We start from the raw sequence: 23,462 nt of genomic DNA on the forward strand, positions 1-23,462 counted from the left end.
TAATTCTTCTTTTTTTTGCGTATTTGTCATCTATTTTTTGTCGTTTTCGAGTTTTTTTTTTAACTCGAGTCTCGACTCGACCGTTTTTCTCAGGAGGTTGGACTTCAGCCTTTGTGCTGGAGGGTGGAACCCTCAGTTCCAAGACTTTCCAAAGCCTTGAGACCTCCCAAGTCTTCAGGACCTGAGCTTTCAGACAGTCTGAGGGCTGAAATTTTCTAAGTCCCACAGTAGTTCTCTGTTAGATTGAACTTTCAGACAGTCCAAGGACTGATATCTTCTAAGTTCCTGAGTAGTTTTCTGTTAGTTTGAACCTTCAGACAGTCTGAGGGCTGAAATTTTCTAAGTCCCACAGTCGTTCTTTGTTAGATTTAACTTTCAGACAGTCCAAGGACTGAACTCCTCTAAGTTCCTGAGTAGTTCTCTGTTAGTTTGAACCTTCAGACAGTCTGAGGACTGAAGTTTTGAAAGTTTCTCAGTACTTCTCTGTTAGTTTGAACTTTATGGTTAACAGAAGCCTTAAAACTTGTGACCATGAGTCTTGATTTCACATTTAGACCGTTGATCTGAGTTCTTCTCAGACCTTCACCTGTGGGTTTTTTAGAAATCCTCAACAAACTTTGATTCTCTTCACTGAACAGTAAAGTTTGTGGAGATCAGAAGGTAACATTAGTTTGATCGATGCCTTCAACCTCTAGTAGACTTTATCTGGAAATCAGTTTTCTGAAATAAGTTCTTAGTAAATCTGTCCACAATCAAACCAAGAACATAGAAAGAGGAAACGTTTGAAGAAACAGCTTGATGTTTTCATTTCAGACTAGAAAATGCTTTAAGACCTTAATCTGTTTTAGCGCGTTTTGATCGTTTTATTGTCTCTTCTGTTTAATTTGATCTTCTAAAGTTTAACTGGTGCCCTTTCAAAGGTTTTGGTCTTTAGTCTGATTCTTCTTAAATGTTTAGTTTTGCTCTTTTCTCACCTTTTATTCTGTTCTAATGTCTGATCTGATTTCGAAATGTTTTGTCTTTTTAATGTTTAATTTTTGTTTTTTCAAATAACCCTTTTGAAAAATTTCCTTTTCTTTCCCAATGTTTAATTTTTCGATTAAATCTTTAAGGTTTTTCTTTTTAAATGTTTTACCACCTTTTAATGTTTAATTTTCTTTTTTAATGCTTCATTGTATTTTCTGTTTAATTCCTATTTAAAGTTTTATTGTCTTTAAGATTTAATTTTCTAATTAAACACTTAATTTTTTAATTAAATGTTTTGACTTTTAAAGGTTTATTAATCCAATTAAATGTTTTGTATTTTTCTAAATGTGTAATATTCTTGTTTAATTGTATTTTTTAAATGTTTAATTATCTAAAATATTTCATCTTTAATGTTTAATATTTTTTGTTTAAAAAATTTTGTTTAATTTCATAATTACATGCATTGTATCTTCCATCTAATTATCTAATTAAATATTTTGTCTAATACAATTTAATTGTATTTAATGTTTAACTTTCTTTTTAAAAGTTTTATTATATTAAATGTTTTTTCCTTTGATTTAATTGCTTTTTTACTGTAGTTTATTTGTTTAATCTTTTTTTTCTGTCAAGATTTTAACCCCAACCTTAAAAATCAAACAAACCCTTAAATCACAATGAAAATATTTCTGTTGTCACAATCATGAGTTAGTCAATTATTCAGTTTATCAATTCAGCTTTATTTGTTTAGCACCTTTCACACAGATGACAAAACTAAACAAGCAAAGAGAAAAAAAACTATGCTAAAACTATCATTAAAACTCAAAAACATATTAAAAAAAAAAAAAAAAAACATTTAACATGGTAATAAAATCTGTTGTGTCCAGGGGATGGAGGGAGTTTATTGAAGTCTTCTTGGGCTCACAAGGGAAATCATTTAAAATATAAACTTGATATTCAGTCTAAGGAAACTGCAGAGCAACAGAAGAAGCAACAATATCTCCTGTTTTCTCCTTTAATGAGTCGACTCTTCTTGTGCTTTCAGACCAAACAACTACAGACTCTTCACAACCTGCTCAAACTTTTGGTACAGGACCTCACCACACGGGTCAAGAAGGTTTCCATCTCATTTCTACTCTGAAGCTCACCTTCTCCTGCTCAAACTGCTAACAAATGTTTCTGTTGCTCTAAAGTCTCAAGATAGTCGTCCAAATGAAACCTTACAAAAACCAAACTAGTACAACCCAAACGCTAAAGTCTCCTGCAGCCTACCAGAGAACCTCTGAGAACAGAGAATCAGGACAGGAACTCTTACCTTCTGGACAACCAACGTTGCTCCACAAACAAGAATACAGAATGTGTCTGACCAAAAACCTCTGAAGACTCACTACAGCCAAGATAAAGACACAACTCAGCTGCACCAAATCCACTAATCACTGCAAACATTAGCACCATGTGCTAACTGTGGCTAAAGAGCCACATTTACCAAGACAACTATCCAGTACAAAGCCCTAAAACACACCAAGAAACACATTAAAGATGATTTTACTGCTGGAAGCTGCAAGCCAACGCCTAAAGAACAAACCAAAGCAATGGAGCCAAACCAGGTTCAGTGGTGAAGAGAAACAGATGAAATGTTTGTCTGCAGCTAAATAAAGCAGGAAGACACTGAGCTGCTCAGGTGTTCCTGATTACACCAAGCTGCCCAGGTGTTCCTGATAACACCAAGCAGCCACCTGGACAGCCAATAGGAACACAGCTTCCTGGAAGTCCAGAGGGCTGGGTTAGTGAAGGAAATTTCATTTAAAGTTGAAGCAGAAAGTTAACAAAGTTGAAAACCACCTTCTGATACCTGAAATCTCTGAGTTTTCACACAAAGAACGCCTGAACATGTCAAACTGGTTCCATAGTAGAACCCTCATTGTAAAAACGTCATAGTATGGTGTGTTGCTCAAAAAACATTAGGACCCGGCTGTCAGGGGACAAACATGTAAGAAACATGAGAACAGAGAGAACCCAACCAGTAGGTCACAGTTTATCATCCCCCAGTCATCTCCTGAAGTCCATATGGTGAGAGACATCAGTATCTGGTTGTTCATTTACCAGAGGATGCTTATAATCATGCTGATGTGGTCTGTACTCTACAGGATTTTAGTGACTCAATAAATGCCTAAGTTGTTTTTTTAAAAATGCTTTTTAGTTTTTAATAAACATTTAACAGCCTATATGTAATCAATAAATGACCTTTGTCTATCTTAAGAAAAACTCACTCAGAACTCTGATATGTTAACAGTACTAAATAAATCAATAAATACATGCATACACACAAAAATAAGTTAATACATTAATTGTGTTAAGATTTAGATTTAAAAAAAGTTGTTTATGTTTTTGCAGAATCCAGTATTGCTCACTGGTTGGTCATTACATTTTGTTAGTTTGATTTCACTGTTTAAAATGATGCCACCTCTTTTCAGACAGAACCTGTGATAATAAAACAATACAAAATTTTTAGTTCCATGTTAATAAAGTACTTAAAGCTTTAAGTATGGCTAAATGCTTTTTTCAAAATTAAATATATCACTCCTTAGGTGGTAGTGGCCCCAAGTTCAGTAAAGTTGGAAAGATATTCACAGATTCGGACTTCCAGCATCAATAACTCATTAGATATAGGTTGTCAAAACATAAACGGTGCCTCTTTCCCATTGTTGCAAGGCAGACAATGTGCTACAAGCCCAGTTTTATCAAAAGTAGCTGTCTTTCAAGCTACAGGAATAACATTGGTGTCTATGGAGTGAACAGGGTCCGTCTGCAATTTGCAAAACCGCTGCAACAGTAAAGAGAGACAAATATTCAATAACTTCACTCTTATACATTGTAGTGTCACTAAAATCACTGCAGCCTTCAACTGGCTCCTGTTGACAAAGTGTTTTAACAGAAATGTAAATGCTGTAATGTGATTCTTTTAATGAACCATGTAACTTGAATGGATGTGATGCTGGTGTGACCACAGTGCACACGTCTGATGTTGCTCACAGTGGTCCAAGGGACGCTCAGGGAGTTTGTGTGTTTGCTCACACTCAGGAAAAATTAGAGGGAACATTGCTGATAACGATATTGACCAATATTACATTTTTATGCAAATATCGGGCCAATAATATCGGTGGGCCAATATTATCGGACATCTGTAGCCATAACCCGTAGATGGCTGCAACAACAGGCTCCCTTGATTGATGACTGGATTGATTTTGTTTATGACATATACAAAATGGAAAGATCGACATATTATCTCAAACTTCGCCAAGAAGTTTTTACCAGTAAATGGTTTAAGTGAACCATATACATAGCTCCCAGAAGAGTAGATTTTTATATCATATATACTATGCTTTTAACTCAAATATACACCTTCCTCCCAGTTCTATAGTTCTGTTGGTGGTACCAGACAGATTCTTTAAGGAAGGATAATACACAAGTTGTCAGATACTTAAGTGTTTGCCTTTTCTCTCTTTTTTTCTACTTTTATTTTGTATAACAAGTGATAACAAGGAGGATAACCTTATTGGGGTATTTCTGTTATTATTGTCTTCTGAAACGTCTTTTCTTTTTATTTATTTTTTTACTTTTCTCTAAATACCAATAAAATAAAAATTAAAAAACTAATTAATAACCATGATTTAAATATCATTCAAACATAACCTAAAATCCTGCAGAGACCGGTAATTTTATAACTTTTTAAAAACATTATTTTATTTTATTGCATGAGATTTACAAATATTACTGTGTACAATCTAATTCAAATGCATTTTTATTTCTACTGGGATTCCAAACATAGTTGTCTAATTTACACTTTCCAGGTGCAGCCAGTAACCAGTTTAATACCCTAAGTCTGCTGCTGCTCTGTGCATAGGTCAAAATAGTTACTGAAAAAAATAAATGGTCATTAAAAACACTTGGAGGCTGTGTGCAAGCTGGAATGCAGAGGGAGTTGCAGTGAAATGAAATATTCAGAGAGGACCATTATGCCAATCTTGTGTCTTAATTTCTGCCAATATTTGCTGCAAACATGGCTACAAGACATGACATGCTGGGACTGGATCTGATGTATTATCACTGCTCCCAGTGTTTACCACATTAAAGGCACCCAGAAAAACATTTTCCTTCGACTGTACAGATTTGGAGGGAACTGTTGGTGCTCCTCTTGGCCCCTGATGTTAATTTCCCACACTTGCCACAAACGCCTCAGAGCTCAAAGATCCTTTATTTGTCTAGAAAGCTCACACCAATTTGCAGCCCGTGGAGCCGTGTGAAGGCGCCAAATCCTTTTTTCTTGTGCATATCTTGTGATAATGTCAAGAGGATAGCAACCAACCAGTCGTAGAATAAAACAGTAAGGCACAAGTGGTAGAACTTGATCACCACGACGGTTTTATGCTGCTTAAGACACAGTGACAGATATAGTTTACATGTCCCAGTTTAAAAAGCTTGATGTTTAACTGTAGGCTACATAGAATGGCGGTATTACAGTATGATTAGAATGTGGATTTTTAGCAAAGAATAGACATTAGACGAAATCTGTCAAAGGAAAGTCAATCAGTTTAGTTTTTTTAGAGTTCTTCTGCTGCTGAAATGGGTTAAACCCAAGAATGAAGTTTCAGTCTTAACTTGAGAGACAGCATCAGAAGGACAGGAGTCTCTTTATTCTTCTGGATGTTTCACAATTTTTGTAACCACAATCGAGAACACCTGGAAAATAAGCTGCTCAGTTGAAGTTATTTGGTCAACTACTGGAACAGAGCTTTTTCTTCTGCATTTTTCGGTCCTATCCATTGCTATAATTACTATTTACTCAACAAAAATTCAAAGGCGGCATGTAATATGTCAGTGAATTTTATTTTAACACAAGGGATTTCAATATTTTTTTGTTCCAACACAAAGTATCTCTACAACAGAACAGACGCCATCAAACAAACAAGTACAGTGGTAGCGTTACACAGACACAACTGTGACACATAAAGTTGTGTTTCTAAGGTTGTTCACGCTGTTCGTGGGATGTTGTCCCAGTATTCCTGTGGGGCTGGCGAAGTTGGTGGACATTTTGGGGAAAAGAACCACACATCCATCCAGAGCATCCTGTGGCAGATTGCCTGTCATACCATGTTGTCTGAAATGATTTCTTGGCTAACAATTGTTGGAGTTGTGCACAGTCATAACTGGCATGCAGCATCCTGCACACCAACAGCCCTCTGTCGTCTTTTTCTTGTCATCTGTGGCATCGTGTCATTTGAACAAAGCTGCATTTTTAGCATGACTTTTCATAGTTACAGGTCGAAGGAGTGTCTGGTCACACTTTAGCCCTTTGATGAGCTGTGTGGGCCAGGAGATACCCATTTTCCATTGGATTTGGGTCACTTTTGACCCATTTTGTGCATCACAGGGTTAAAGGCACACTTGACTAGGCCGTGAATAAACTTAGAGATCAATGGGGAGGAAGAAGAACTAATTAGCTGTATCCGATGCACAGAAAATGGTTGTGCAATGCATGGGTGCATTTTTTAAATACATATGTTGTATATATTCTGAGACTGCTCCATAGGTTTATATTTTTTTGTATTTTATGTGATACAGGTTAATGTTTGCACACTATATAGATTTTCTACATTTTTGCACACGGCACATTTACTAAACTGAAGTATTTTTTAAGTTTCTGTACTCTTGTAAATACTTGTTTTGCTGTAAATGTTAGATGTGGGTTCTTGATTGTGATTCTAGCTGATGTAAAAAAAATTATTTCCTGCAAAGGTTAAATGAATTATCCATCTATCTATTCATATGTCACACCTCAAAAACTTTTTTTTGGCTAAACTCAATCAAATGAGCTTTTTAACTTTCTTTCTCTAAGTCAAAATGAAGATTATTGGCACTTTTTTGAATTGTAGTATTAATACTGGATGTTTGAGTGGAGAGCTTTAACAAAAAGCGGGAGAAAAACGGTGAGGAGTGAGAGGTCTTACTGCGCTCGGACGCTCTTCGGTGCCGGCGGACGCTCTGATTGGCCAACCCGCCTCCCTGCTCCTGGTATGACGTCAGTGCGGGAGCTGGTTGTCAGACAGTGGAGGAAGCGCGCAGGCTGGAGGAGAGACAGAAGCCGGAGGACCGAGGACCAAACCGGACCCATCTGAGAGCTGCGGAGCTCCGAGTCCACAAGGGCCCGATGTAGACGCAGAGAAGAAATCATCTGGAAAATTCTGCAGCACCTAAAGTTGGGGACATTTGCCTGCAGAGTTTGCTTTGCTCCTAAAACAGGTGAGAAAACGCCTCTGGAAATAGACATCTGCACGTACAGCATCACATTTTTTTTTTTTAACCAGCGTTGAATGTGCTCAAATGCCATGTCCATGTGTCTAATATAAAAAGAAAAAATGTAGGGACACTAATGATGTTTAGTTTAGCTTTTTACGCAAGAAAACATAATTTAACCACCACAAACGCCCTTGTGTTTCATTCAAATGAAGCGTACAGGCTGTGTGATCTTTAAACACACACAGACACACACACACACTCACTCACAAAAACCTCTTGTTCCATAAAGTACCACAATGTTACTGGCAAACTGCACTCCTCTGCCTGTTAAAATGATCAGGAGCAAATTGGTTTTTGTAGCAGCTTATGCGGATAATCTTTGTGATGTGAAACAGTCTAGTTTTAGAAGAAGTAGGCCAATCACAACTCTCATTAAAAGTAGGGATTCGTTGTCCCCAGGAGCACTAAAGAGCCAAGAGCAAATTAAAGCATGTTAAACCCCAGCTCAATTTAGATTTAGAAGATTTTTTTTTAATGAAAAAAAAGAAAGAAAGAAAAGAGAAGAAAAGTCAGCTGTTGATCTTGAAGCATCATTTAGCCCCGATGTCAGGTTCATGGTCATAGATTGGACACATGATCATCCAGTGACACAAAACAGGCTCGTATGAATACATGTCTAGCTTGTGTGAACATTTGTGTTTAATTCTTGTTTTTCTATGTTATTTTAACAAGGTAAGTTTTCGTGATTGTAAAATGCCACCAGTCATTTGTTAGAAGTGCCAAGATGCCATTAATTCTTTAAAATCGTCAGTATTTAGTCCTAATATTGCATTGATTTATTTTTAAAGGGAGGTTTGGTGCTACACATCAGCCCTGCAGAATATCTTACAAACCAACTGTTTAGTGTTTTGTCCAAAGTGATAAATAATTCTCGGTGCATGTGGAGATTTTCGTGCGTAAAATGTTATTTCCAACGAGTTAAACTTGTTTTTTTTAAAGCTGAAAAGAGCACATATTTCCAATAGTGTCCATTTGTTATAGAAAGTGTTAATAATAATAATAATAATAATAATAATAATAATAATAATAATAATAATAATAATAAATACAAAATGTTTTCATTTTTTAGCTACAGTAGATCCAAATATTCTAACATTTTAACTAAATTTAAATACATGTAAAGTATAATTAGGTCAGTGTAATATCGGCATTCAGTAGGCCTTCAACCAGGCAGTTTATTTCACGACAAGGATATCAGACGCTTGAATGTCTTAAATATATAACAATCGAATGCAGCTGATCCATGTCCTCTTAACGTGCGCTTTTACGCATCTGTTATTCGCCATCATCTCAGTTGTTTCGCTTTTTTTTGAAATAATAAAAGGAACTAGGTGCATAAAATGAGCTGGGGATGTGTTTGGAAATATTTCAGGCCTTCTAATGCAGCTTCACCTCCTTCTAGATCACTCCAGCATCATGTCGGGCTGCAGCATGACAGTGTGTGTGAGAGAGAGAGAGGAGGTCTGTTTTTGTCTTTGGTTATCTAGCTGTATGAGTGTTAAATACCTGTCATAAAGCTAGATAACCGAAAGTAGAAATGACTTCCGTAACGATGTTTTCATGCCCCAAAAAGAGAAGAAAGGACTCAGCAAAGGCGGATTTTTGACAGAATTTCACCCCTTGAAAGGTAAGAAAGTTTTGTTTGGAGTGTAATTATTATATTAATTCATAAATAATCCCAAATTCAGAAACGTAGATTTGCTAAAGTAGTGTTGAATAATTTTTCATGTTGCATATACTTCAATATTAAGCTTATTCCTCTTATGATAAAAAAAAGTACACACATTTATACTCCCTTCAATAATTTCAGAGCTTTTTCTTTGCAGAATATGTCAGATTTACACATCATACATCATCCTGATGTTGGTTATTTGATGAAGGATTCTTTACAGCCCCTTTACAATGCTGTATGTTGTTTTTTTAAACTCTCTCTGTGTATAAAAACAACTAGAAGTGCAAATAAAAGTATCCTAGCATCTCATTCAGCACTCCAGGCCCAGAATCCCTTTCTTTGCCCTTCATCTCACTTCAGTGTGTTTAGAGGAGCCTTATGAATCGACTGAGGGCCCAGTCGGAAATTGGCCCCATTTTAGGGTGTTTAGGGTCCATTCAGGTCCTCTGCAACATGGTGCTGACTATTAAACAGGCTGCCCAGGATGGCTGGAGGAGACCAGTGTAAAACTTCCTCCATGCCAAGGACCTCAAAATCGAGTCTTCGGATATAGCGGGTGCCAAATGTCGCTTTTACTGTGTGAAAATAATGTAATTTTGCAAGCAGGCAGGTAATACTGAATCACCACAGGCCTGTTGGGTGTATCATGCTAGAAAAGTCACAGACAGACAAACTCTGTTTGATTCAAATACCCCATAAAGAGGGTAACAGTGAGCCAGCATCCACAAGGCCAGGACCTCTGAAACTGAAGCTCATTCAGTTGTTATTTTATTATTTGCCTGAGCTTTCAGTTCAAGTGTCTTCTGTGCAAACAGCCCATCACAGTGCATCTGCTGTTGCACATTCAGTAAGTAACAGTAAGAATTTCACCTATTTTCTCGAGGTCCTCCAGGATTCCTCTCAAGGATCCCTGGAGGCGACTGCTTAGGTACACACTGACACTACCAGCCTAGTCTGGGCTCATATAACCTCAATTTGTATTTTTTTTCCCACTCTACAGCGTACAGTATAAATCAGTGTAAAGTGTGTTTTGGAACCGTTTTTTTTTTTTTTTTTTAAAGAAAGCTCAATTTTGATTATGACTGTTTAGATGGAACAATGGGGACGCTAATCATGCAGTTGAGTGGTGTAGCACCCTACACACACACAGGGTTTTAAAAAAACACTTGGCATCTGCATTTAAAGCTGTAGCGAATCCTGGAGCCTTTGGGCTACATTGTGTCTTGCCTCAATGAGAAGGCCAAGGCCATCCTGTAGACAGGAGCTGAACTTTTCAACTTGGTACTTCAGCGCTGTGCGGTGCATATGCTCAGCCCGGAGAATGCCACTAAAGCCTAAAGAGCACCAAAGTGAGATGAGTTTTCATTCACTCTGCTAACTACCTATTGCAGTAGAGCTCGCTGTCAACCCAGGCTAATTGCTTCGTTTCACAGTGAGATATTGGATATGTGAAAAGGCCGTGGTCCAAGTCTTTTCCAGAGCTTTCCCTGTTATAGGTAGCGTGTGAACATGGTGTGCCTCCTTAATGAAAGGGAATAAAAACACTCGAGGCTTTCTTGTATGTCCAAGGCATCCTTGATTTAACCTTTGTACTTCTGTGATGTGAGGGACTCTTTTGGTGCTTCTTTTTTTGCAGCAGAATAAACACACTCATGGCCTGAAAAACACAAATATGACAAGCTTGAATCGCTCCTTGAGGAATCATAGCTGGTCAGAGCTTAAAAGAGTTTTGCTAAACATCTGATTTACCACATCTCAGTGCATGTGTCCAGTGTGTGTTTAAAGAAAAACATGACCAGTAGTTGCATTAAAAACCCACAATCCCATGCTGTGCTCAGCTATAGTGATACCTTGAAATGTATGATGTGCTTTTCATGTTTTAATCGTCTGTCTTCTCTCTTCTGCTCTTCTTCTTACAGTCTTCTGATTAGCACTGAAAGATCTGGGATTCCTGAAAAGAGGCATCATTAAAAGAAACTGAGGAGAGAGAGGAGGGGAAAACGGTCGGTCCGGAATTGCTGCCTCCTCCTCCTCCTCCTCCTCCTCCCACCCTCACCCTTTTTACCCAGGAGCCTCTGATGCCATCTGTACTGCCAATGGAGACACTTTGCCTGTGCCAGGAGGCGGACAAAGACCCTGCCGGATCCCTGGAGTAACGGGTGCGCTCAGAGGAGCCATCTTGGGAGACGTTTGCCGCGACACCTAAAATGGCTGGGCTGGCATACGAGGTGAGCTGCATCATGGCTTTCCTGTAAGGTACCAGTGGTGGAGGTGGTGGTGACCAGGAGGTGGGGGAGTGTGTGTGATGGGGGAAGGGAACGGGAGGAAGGACGAGGGAGAGACGAAGAGTTTCCCCATTTCCTCCCCAGTCACACATGGCCTCTCCCTTTTCTCTTCCATCTTCTGCTCCTGCTAATTAGCAGTTAAGGGGTGATGCGAGGGAGGGTGCTGGGTGAGGAAGGGTGATGGTGGTTGGTGGTAGTGGGGGGAGGGAGGCTGGGTAGCAAACAAAATTAATGAGCTGGCACTGGTTGAAGGAAACCTGCCATCCTCTCTTGTCATGGTGCTTCTTTACTCCCTGATGCACACCAGGCAGCGATTCTACGTCGCGTTTCCACCTGACAAACCTCAACCGATTAATTCATGCGAAGCCGCTTTTGTTTGCGAAATTTGCATCATGATATTTTAGAACAGTATGTTTCTGAATGTGCCGAAAATCTCGGGTGGATTTCGTTGAGGAAGAAGGATAATTTCCCATTTGGGTAATCACATGGTTTTTTTTTTTTTTTTAAAGCGATCTTACATTCAATTTAGTGTATGAACAAAATACATTTGGTTCCTTGTTCCTCATTCACAGTCTGTTCTTGTGGTTGTGCATACATGTCTTTCTGTAGGTGTGTTTTATGCCACAGTAAATGTCCATTTTTCCACTCGCTAAAACTACTTAGTCTTGCACAGATAACCTCGACAAATTTTCTGTTGGAGCTCATATATTTTTAAGCGTTTGCTGCCAGCCGTTGTGGTGTAATTGTGCTGCTTCACACACTAAAAATGTCACACGCCACTAATGTAAAATGTCACATTCTTCCAAAATCTGACAAGGGCGAAATGACAAATATCAACGTTCCAAATCCGCACCAGCTTCCCGCCTGCAACCTTTCACACCAGACACACAGATCCTGAGAACCGTCCTGATCGTGCCATAGAGCTGCCCTGAACCCCCCGGTGACTCCGACACAAACCTGAAGCAGAAAAGAGACACGTGAGCATGTGTGTCCAGGGCCAACATGTGCAGCTGCACTGCTTGTGTGTTAATGAACAGCGCCGTGCATTTTCACATTATCATTCAGCCCCGTTCCCTCTCTCACTCTCTGCCTCTCTCCCCTCAATAGCTGCCCCCCGACAGCCGCCCCCCCCACACCCACCCCATCCATTCCCCTTCCAAAAGCCTGCTTTCCCACTATTGTGGGAACTGGTGGTGCGACGGGCCTGGGGCTGGGGGGCAGGGTGGGAAAGACCCTCCAGACTAGACATGAGCAGATGCCTGAGACATTAGACTGTCGTGCAGATCACCAGGGTCGGGGCGAGCCACTGAGTTTTAATGTGTGTGCAAGTGTATGTGTGCTTGATATGTGTGCGATGGTGGCGCTGGTGGTGGGGGGTTGTCATCCAGGCCCTGGAGTGCCACCTGACTGTTCATTAGTCTATTTACCCTTCTCTGCATGTCTGAAAGACATGGAGATGCTGTGTTTTTGCCTAAATGAGAGGGATTTGCCAGGCATTAGAGATGCATTCACACATGCTGTGCATATAGAAGCTCAGGCCTCTGTCGCACCGTGGTCTGTAATGCACTGATATTTCACAAAGGTGCATTTTCACAATTTTAATATCAAGAACCAAATTTAAATCTTTGCAGCATGCCGCTCATCTAACTCCTTTATTTGATCTCAATTTAACATCTGAATCCTCACTGCAAACACAATCTACACGTTTGTATCACTCTCAGAAAAACAGGCCTCCCGAAAATCTCACAAAACAATTGGTGTCTCACCAATATCACCGCGAATGACTCAGCTAAGGCGATGGGTGTGCCCTGAGAAGCTGAATGATGTAACCTGCTGATAATGATTATTAATGAGCCTCATACTGTACGTGTGTCTCCACGAGATGTGTAAGGCATGTGCAGCACCACATGTCAAAAGATTATTCCCTCTCTTTATTCATATAAAAGACTCAGAGCTGTCTTTATAATTGCATTTGCGCTGCTCATCTGTGATATACAGTGGATTGCTTCAGGCAGATTTGACAGAAAAGAGAAAGCAAGGCGAAGTCAAGAAATTAATCTTGGAGATACTATGGCTTCGTTTTCAGTTGCAGATCTCCATGGTACATTAGTGGAAAACAGAGGTGGCAGGGACCCGGGAAACGGTGGGATTGTTGCTCGCGAGAAGGTAAAACTGGAGAAAGGGTTAAAGATAATGGAGTCAAATGTAAACGCGTATGTAAAGGAGGTGGCAGGTGTAGCACATGGGCGGCCATGTTTAAGCCACCAGCGTGATCTCTGCTGTTTGCTGATGACGTTAGCTCGTGCTAGCATGTGCCACGCTCAAGCAGCTGCAAGGAGCCGGGCATGGGCGACTGGTGTGTGTGTGTGTGTGTGTGTGTGTGTGTTTGAAAAGAGTAAGGGGGGAGGTCGCCACACAACTGTACGTGATAGCTGCAGCAGTCGACACAAGCTGCATGGTCAAAGGGAGGCGGTGACTGAAGCAAATTTGTCAGGAAAATGTATTCGTGCTCACTACGTCTTGCCACGAGAGCAATCGCTTCCTCTAGTATTTGGAGGGTGTAAAAATGAGCAGCATGCATAAATGCACACAGAATATTTCTTCGTCTAATGATTACTGAGAGCTGTAATTCTCTCTAAATGCAGTACAGTGGGGGAAGTAGCATGAAGTGATTGCAAATGAGCAAAAAGGAAGGTGTGTGTGTGTGTGTGTGTGTGTGTGTGTGGAAACAAATTTAAATTCGCTGTCATCTTGATTTTGATAATACGTGGTGTCTTCTAAACACTTGGTAAAAACTGCTTAAGTGTTCGCTCTTAATCTGCCCCGAAACAAAAGAGTTTTCAATCAAGATGGTCTGAAACTGGAGCGGCTGCAGAGAGAGGTCAGCAGCTTTGACACCGTGTCAGGAGGATTTAGGATGTGAACGTCCCCGAGTCTTCCTCATGCTCGCTGCAGATACCATTACTCAAATATTCATTCCTCATCCCTCCATTCCTTCTACTTGTACATAACTTTAAATTTGACAGAAAAATGTATTTCCCCTCAAGAAAATGGCAGAATAGAGATGATTACCTTCCCCTTTCTTTCTCTCCTCTCTTATTCATTATTAACTATGTATTGCTTTTGCTATGTGGGATTTTCAGTGGAGGGGAATTATAATGTATGACATGATGAAGTGACAGTAGCCGGCGCTCACTTCCCATTCTGTGTGGGTGCAGCAGCGTAGCCATAGTAGCGATAAAATGTTAATACCATATAGCTCCTGGGTTACCTCCTCACTATGTGTGGACACTATTAATGTTTTAACGGCTCTGCTGTGGTGTATAAAGCCCGGCTCACCGGCCGCCCATAGTCTTGGATCAGGTCCAATGTGGGTCAAGCGAGGCTCATTGGGGCTCTTTAATGCAACTTTGGCCGAGACTAATCTAGCACAAAGCCCAACGTTAAGTATCTTAGAGAAAGATGGAGAGAAGTTTCTACATCCCAGGCTTTTCAGATTACGTCTGTTGGCCGTGGCATCCCTGAGTCGGGGTCCTGTGTGCTCCAATGAAAGTGGAGGGAGAATTAGGTGACTGAGCCTTTAATACAGCGGCCCTTTGCAATCATATCAGGAGATGAGGTTCTAGGGTGACTAGAATTAGGGCCGAATCCTTGGCATGACCTCTTCTTTTTGTGCGCATGTTATTTTATTCCATGTTGTGTGAAACAGTTCACACTATGCTGGATATACGACTCGGTCAGGAATCAAGTTCAAGTTCATGGGTGCAGTGGCTTCGTCTGCGGCCGGTCAGGGTGTTGAGAGTGTCTGCGGCCACCCCAGAGTACAAGAAGAAGAGGAGGTGGGTGGGTGTGGGGGTACATAGCCTTTGACCTCCGTTAGGGTTGCTATGGGAAAGAGGCCAGTCGGCTCAGTAATGTAAGGCTGAAAAGGCCGAACTGTCAGAGCTGTCCAGCAGACATCAACCCCCCAACGACACGCACACACAAGCTCCAAGCCATTCACACACACTCACAGATGGCACGGGCCAGCTTGGGAATGTTAGCGGCGAGAGGGAACGCTTTATGTTCATCAGACACTGTTATAATTCATCCAACCTTTAGAGCTGCACAGTCTACACCTCTTCCTCGGAGCACATTCTGTTGGGCTGCTTCTGTCTCGTTTTTCAGCCTCATCCTACACATCTGAACGTCCATTGTGTGTGTGTGTGTGTGTGTGTGTGTGTGTGTGTGTGTGTGTGTGTGTGGGACACCCAATCTACAATTACTGCGATAAAACACCTGTGAGAAAGGAAAATAAGTTCTTTCATTGCGAGCAGACCTTTTGTCCTTCTTTTTGGAAGCTTTTCAAAGAAAGATTTGCTTAGTTTCCTAAAACAGAACTCAAGTTTTTCTTAGAATACTTATCTTATAACACAATCCAAAGAAATCAGCAAAAATAAAAAAATTTTTTTTTTAAAAATTTACTAGTCAGCAACGCGTGTGTTGTCATGTAGTATAATTACATAGCAAGGAGACCAAAACTGTCTCATACTTTGTGTCCCTGTGCGTGTAGAGATCTTTATAAATTGACAGTATATGTAGAATTTTTTTTAAATATACCAAATACTCATTCCTTTTTAGAACAAATTCCCCATTTTTCACTGTAATCTGTGTTGAAAAATACACACGTACATAATAATAAGTAATTATGGTGAGAACCAGCCTCTGTTGTTGTGTTATCTTTGCTGTTATTGATCTTTTTTTGAATAAACTGCACGGGTTAACATTCAGATAAAATAATCTGCTCCATCAGTGAACCACGTATATCCGTGTCCGCTCATTTCACATGGTCAGCGTTTGATGTTTGAGTGACTGCGTGTCAGAGCGGGCATGCAAATCCACTGATTGTAATACGTGCATGTTCCATGCCCCCTCTGTAAACGTGTGCGAGTGTGGCCTCATTTAAGGTTGCATTCATTCAGGGGAGGGGTCTCGCGAATAAAAGAGCACGTATTTGCATACGCTGCATGCTGTCTGCAGAGAGGGAGCAGTCAAAAAAAGATATCAGAGGTGGACAAAGAGAACGAGGACAAATCCTTCATTGTGGGCTTGGTGGGAGAAAGGGCTCATCTGAATTGGGGAGTGGGTGAAAATTGACAGAGAAAGAGTTCAGGCTGGTTCCCTGTGGGGATAAAAGCCTTAAGATCCCTCCATCCATACAGCCTGAAAATGGAAGAGAAGAACAACATGCAGAGCACAGGGGCCTTTTTTTTTTTTTTTTTTTTTTCTTACAGTGCATGAAAAGGAAGTTTGTTTTTCTGAAACACTGCTTACAATTTGTGATGTAGAAAATTAAAAATCATCCACAACAACAAATTCAATATTGCCAAAACACACTCTGGAGTAACCAGAGAGCTTAGGTCTGCAGAGTCGTTATTGACTTTTATATTGTTCTTGAAACATGGCTCCACAGACTCACTTTTATATGACTTTTATGTGGGAAGTTAGTCACCTTTTTATGTGCTGTTTTACCCATTGGCCCTTTGTTTGCTTTTTTTTGTTTTAATTTCTTTTATTGCAAATGTTTTCTGTTTTTAATGACTGCTCAGCACTTTGCCAGCTCTGACAATTATTTTCTAATAAAGCTTTTAATTATTATTATGAACGCTGCATGTACCGGTTCTGGGCAAAGTTAATTTACTTTAATGTTATATTGTCAATCCCTAAACAGAATGCATTTTACAATATCTTCGCAATCTTTCTTTTTCCCCCCGTTCTTTCCTTCTACTCCAAAATGTAAAAAAAATACAATTTCCATGCAGAGTGTACGAGTTTATGGAGCCAAGTTTGATTCTCATGCTAATGATTCCATCCATTCTTTTTTTTTTTCCCCTCAGGATGGGACAGAAACTGTGAGCATCTCTTCACTCTGGAGGAACCTTTGGCACAAAGACGACATGGATCCAACTCAACGAAATGTCGTCATCAGATTGTCGGGACTTTCTGAGAGATTATCAGTCAAATAAACACTGCAAGATGATGTAGAAAAACGACACTGTGAATTGTACAGCTCATGATGTGTCTGATACTGTAATGATGAAATGCATCTGATTGAAAAAACTATTAGTTTTAATAATACTGCAAATGTAAAAGCATTAACCCTCTGGAATGCGCATACATTTTCATAGCTAATGATTGGTTAAATTATTTTTTAATTAATTCATTTAACTGCTTTGTCCTGTTGTATTAAAGTTTAAAATGCAATATGAGTTAAAATTATATAAATGTATTGCACCTGTCTATGAGTTTTTTTTCATAAATAAAAAAATATATATTTTTAAAAATTCTCTGTGTTAAAAACTCTTGTTTTGAGCAATGAAGCACTTTATGTTGGCAGGTTGTCACATTTGATGGGATGATGCTTAATGCCCCAAAATGTCTTACATTATGAGCAGAGTTTTATTTTGAAATTTTCACAAAAAAAATTAAAGAAGTTTAAAATGCACAAATGCCGTGTGTTAAGTAAGCTCTCTTTTCTGGCTTTTTCTGTTTTTCTTTCTTTCTTTCGATTCACGTAGTGATGCGTGTGAGCAAATGTTTGAGTGACCCCACATTAAGTTTTAATTTGAAGGAATAAGAAAAGTTCATCAGTGGCAAAAACTCCGTGACAAAAATGACACTGACCGCTATTAGAATATAAAATAATCCCCTTTCCCCCTATAGCCTTCATATTTTATTAATCAAGGAAATGTAAACGATTATTTTGATTTATTTATCTATTTTTACATCTCCACATTGGGCGGATTTTTAGCTGAATATTGAGAATAACCAACCTAATAAAATAAATAGGTTCACAGTCATTTGAAAAATCTGGGTTGAAACGACGCGCAGATTTGGGTTTGTTTACTTGAGCTCAACCAAACTGCCAGTGACCGTCAGGGCCCAGTTCCGACCATTAATCAGGTTTTCTGGGGATTACAGGCCGTCGATCAGTGTCCGCCTGATGTGTGTCCGGAGTGAAACAACAGATGGACATGCGCGGGGTCAACAGGGGATTATTCCGACTCTTTGTATGGAGACAAGCAAAGCGCTTAGAGGTGGCAGTAAAACACAGACACGTCCATTTGTCACAACACAATTCAGTCATTTCCTCTCTGAAAGACAGGAATGTATCGGAGCAGGACAGAAAAAGCAGGAAGTCACAGTGTTTTCTCAATAAATTGTTCATTTACTAGATTTTTCTCTGCTCAATTATGGCTTCTAAAAAAATCTGAACAATATACTGTTATGGAATCCCTTAATGCAATGTTATGTTCTGTGTTATAACAAACAAGCACAACGTGGTTTTAAAAAAAGAAAAAAAATCGGAAAAAATGAGCAGCTATCATAATATTACAGTGAATAAATCAGGCTTATTGAACATTTTTAGATTCCCTTCTCATGAGAGAGAAATAAAAAGACAGAATACACATTTTTAACCTCCTAGGACCTGTATGTACACATAATTTTTCCCCAAAATAATAAAAATAACAGCAACAATAATAATAATAACAATAATATAAATTTAATATTAAAATATTCTAAATTTTATAAAATATAAATAATCTGATATTATGTATTATCCCATGATTATATTTATTGGTTACTTCTTATCCCAAACAACTAGAAGAAATCTAAAATGCAAGCCCAAAGCTCGAGTCTTAAGAGGTTAAAATGAAAAGCCTTTTTTAAAAAAATCCTGTACTGTGAAAAAAAAGTGCCAGAAGCAGAATCACCAAAATAATTTTCAACCCTTCACCCATATACAATATAAGCTTCTCTATGTTAAATACAGACACAAAAATATAGGGAAAACATACAGGCTAAGAGAGGATTTAAGTTGTAATAAAAAAATGTAATTATACAGCCACTTAAGTGTGAACAACTTGTAAAAGCACATTTTTCCCCCTTAAATCTATAAAAAAATCACACTCCCAACAGTGGAGCTCTCCCTCCTGGAGGCCCAGGCAAGAGTCAGCATGTTTTCAATCCATCCACACACTACAGCAGCTGATTTCAGTGATTAGTTCCCCTCTCTGGATGAATGGAAACCAATTAGTGGAATCAGCCTCTGTAGAGCCTGGATGGAGCGAACGCCCCAAAATGTTCAAACGATGTTGTAAAAACTGTTACACTGGTGTGATTTTCATCATTAAGAACGTTTCATATTCTGCTGGCTTTACCCTACACGATCCGCAAATGTGTTGCCTTATGTTTCTCTTCGCAAACAGATGTCAGAGAGCTGCAGGAAATAATTGTGGCAGCTTTATCCTATACATTCCTTTTTTCTTCCGCAGAGATAATTGCTTGAATCAGCTGCTTTGGGGGCAAATATTGCTTTTTGATGAATGTCTTGTGAGGTGGTGCATCTGGTCAGGGACCTGTTGGTGAAGTCCCAGGTCGGCAGGGGTCAGGGGGTCGCGGTCTGGACAGTCCCCCAGAGGACAATAAACAGGCCGGAGAGAGGCAGAGGTCAGAGGCAGCCCGAGCCAGAAGCAAAGGTCAAGGGCTGCTAATTAAGTGGCTATTTCCTGCTATTCCCAAGTGACCACTGCACTCAGAGGCGGACAAGAAAATGCACCAAGAAGTCTACAGGAGGTCAATAAAAGCTGTTAACTAGAAAAAAACAGTCATTGGGACAACATGTGCCAAAAGGTAAAGACAACAGCAGGCTCATTTCTTTTTACAAGAGGCAATAAAATAAAATTTAAAAAATGACAAGGCAATTTTTATATATATATATATATATATATACATATACTTATATATATTTTTTCTGCAGACATAACATTAACTTATATTTAATTCTTTCAGCTCAATATTCTCACATTTGCACCTCTTTAACAGAGAGGACCAGTGAGGAAGGGCCTCCCTGCTCAAGCTGAGGAATCCAAACATTTTGGAGGGAAAGTAGGAGTCGGTAGGAGCTGTTTATGCCTTTCCAGCCAGTGAATTAGCCTATGTGTATGATCCCTTAGCATAAGAATGGAGATGGGGCATGTGAACTCCTCTGACACTGACCTTTCTCCCAGGATGTGAATAGTATCACTCAAGGGCTGCCCGGCAGCCTTTCAGTCGGACCTGAGCCTTGGCCTCGCCTAAACTTCTAATCAGGCTGATTTAATGTATCCTACAAGTCCTTCCTCCCTCACAGCTCGCCCTACCGCTGCTTCAGAGGAGTCACTGTGCAGCCATTTACTGCAGCGAGCCTCTGGGCCCCCGCGCTCTGGGAAGTTAGAGGAGCTGGTTTGAAACAACAGGGGGCCCTTTCTCCTTCCCAAAGAGTCTGGGTCTCTTTATAATCAATTGGTTCCTCCTCCAAGGAGCTGATGCCTAATCCAAACTGGTTTGGACCTTTCAGATTGGGTAGGATATAGATTTACAACAAAGAAGAAAAAAAATCAATTTAATTCTTTAGCTGTGTCTTTATTTTAATTAGTTTTGCTTCTACCTGAAATTGTAGTGATTATTTAAAACGACACATGTTAAAAGAACCGAAATGTGCAATATGAAAGCATCCTACTTTGCATACTTTACTTTACATACTTTTCATTATATTCTAGGATAATATAGACATAGAGCAATGCCATTTACATAATATTCTCTCATTGTCAAGTGGATTGACTTCTGCCGCACAGAATACAATTTTTGTTGCTTATAGTTGTTTAACTGTTGGTTTATATTCATATCAGTGTAAAACTGTGTCATTTCCACTGTTTTTATTTCATTTATTTTTAACATACTTGGCCAATAAAGCTCACTGTGACTCTGACAAAGTTTGATTTGTTACTGAAATAATTGCAAATAAAAAAATAAATCTCTGAATTGAAATTGAATTTCAAGGTATGAAGTGTTTCAAGAGCATGTAAAGTCAAATGTGGATGACATAAAGGAAACCTAGCAGTACAAAGTAATGCTGAAAGGACAGTGCCTTATCTGTCTGTAGAACATCGTGTCAAAATAAGAGTTGACAGCTTTCCTGAACAGGAACATCGATGTTATGTATTTTTCTGTAAATTTTCTATCAATTTATTTTGGTGTACCTTTGTTTAGGGATTTATTGAAAGCTGGAAGTATAATAGGAATCATCACATTCCTATAGGAATCATACACTTGCTACACCTGATCACAATCTATTAACTGTAAATTTACAACAAATAATTTTAGTGAAGATTAAATGTATCTCACTTGCTTTTGAAGGGGGAACATACGATTTAATTAATACATTAAAAGTAACATTTTAATTTTTGCTCTCGCTGTTGTTGGTTAGTGACTGGCTGGAGGTTATTTTACACATTTCTTTCCTTTACGACTTTACATTAGTGTTTACAGCTGGACTGCCTGCTCTGATTGGTGTGCAGCAGCATCAGTGCAGCTCGTCCCGGGCTGCCAGTAATACACTTAATAGACGGACCGTGTTAATGCTCTGTGGCTCCTCTGAGATCAGCCTCCACCTGCGCTGAGCGTCCATCAGCCCCTCTTACAGGCAACGGAAATGCACATCAGGAGGGATTTAAACTGGTAGATTTGAAAATAAAGAGACTGAGGTAAATGTAATATTAGTGTTTTTTGTTGTAAAGCTTTGGTGCGCTCAGAAGTTAAGCCACTTGGGTGGTTAATAACTAAAAGCCCAGTGCAGAATAATGCCTTTAGAGTGCAATAATACATAAAAGTCTTCAGTGTTACACAAATATTTTCCTCTACAAATAATTTAAAAACAAGCAGGATGTAGCTGGGTCAATATATAATTAAGGGACTTTTGTAGTCCATAGGATATATCTTGCATACATTTTTATTAAAAGTAAAAAAAAAAAATGTGTTTTTTATGTCCATTATGATCATGTTTTTACAAATTCCATCATTATTTATTATGGAAACAATCACTTATTAATAAAAAATGACTGGATATCATTAAAATGTCAACTAAATAACCGTCCCAATTTAATAACAACCACCTTCTAATTAGCTAAACAATAATAAAATGAGTTTATTCAAAAATAGTTTGAATTGGTTTTTTTATGAAGTTGAGATAATCATGACAGATAATTCTTTTTTTTTCAACATATCAAATTTTATGTGGAAAATAACAAATTGTATCTGTGTCCCAGAAATCACTGTCAACTAAGTTCCCCATTACAAAAACACCTCTCAAGGAAATGTGTTAATTCCAGATCACATGACCTGCGCCACATGATGTCATTTCCTCCTGAAGAAAAGACTGGCCAGACTCCAAGGCTTTCTGTTCGGTTATTTCATATAAAGTAGTGTGTGAGTCAAGTGTGGATTTATGGCATGTCAATAGGTTTACTACAATATGTTTAGAAATACCTTCCAATTTCACCTTTACTCAATTGTATACATAATATTTAGAAGAATCTTTCCATAAAAATGCCATGTGGTGTTTGGTTATAGGCGGCCATGTTAATTTTAGGCCTGAAAACAGCAGAAATGTCAACTATGTTACAAAAAATCCCGCAATTATATATTGATCCAGCTCCTGATTTTTTTTAAACCTTTTTGGTGAACATTAAAAAAAAAAGCATTTTAAAGAAAAATATTCAGTTTCATGATGCGTTTAAAGGAAAATGGGATGAGTGAAAAAGTGGCCACTGTTTGGAGAAAATGCAAGTTCAGAAGAAAGTCATTCATTCTCTGCTGTTTCATATGTAAATGAAATAGTTTAGACAGTCCTAACTACACCACCTCTGAAAAAAAGGATAAAAACATGCAGCATTTTGTTGTAATAACTTTACAATAAAATTGTAATAGGAGGACTTTTGTGATTATTGCTATACTTTGCAATGTTTTGGTTAATTTAAAGTTGATTCAAGGTAAAGGAAATGTACAAAATGTATCCTAACTCCCATAGTGGCCTTGGGAAGCTTTTCCATCCTAAATTAAAATAGCAAGCGATTGTAATTGATAATCTGTAGTTTTACAGTAAAACTAAAGAGGGTTCAGGTGCTGCAGAGGTAAATATATTTGACATGTAGACTGGTTATGTTCCTCCTGAGTGTTTGAGTGAGCAAAGAAAGTTTTGTGTTTTTTGTGCTCATGTTTGCCTCTATATGCTCCACATCTCTGACCATGACAACATTCAGTGTGAGATCAACCTTCTGCTGCTACAGCTGGCTTTGTCTTACGTTCTGGTGCTGATCAGACAACCA

The 23,462-nt window shown here is 38.9% G+C and overlaps 1 long non-coding RNA gene across 1 annotated transcript; it reads left to right on the plus strand.

Annotated features, from left to right (window-relative positions):
• Positions 1-7,105: 7,105 nt before the first annotated feature.
• LOC118469732 (uncharacterized) lies at positions 7,106-17,600 on the plus strand. Its single transcript, XR_004846687.2, has 4 exons — positions 7,106-7,263; positions 8,723-8,947; positions 10,912-11,220; positions 17,154-17,600. It is a non-coding gene; the product is annotated as an uncharacterized LOC118469732 (long non-coding RNA).
• The last annotated feature ends 5,862 nt before the right edge of the window (positions 17,601-23,462 follow it).

This window comes from Amphiprion ocellaris, chromosome 3 (genome assembly GCF_022539595.1).
Source record: "Amphiprion ocellaris isolate individual 3 ecotype Okinawa chromosome 3, ASM2253959v1, whole genome shotgun sequence".
In the NCBI taxonomy this organism is placed as follows: Eukaryota; Metazoa; Chordata; class Actinopteri; family Pomacentridae; genus Amphiprion; species Amphiprion ocellaris.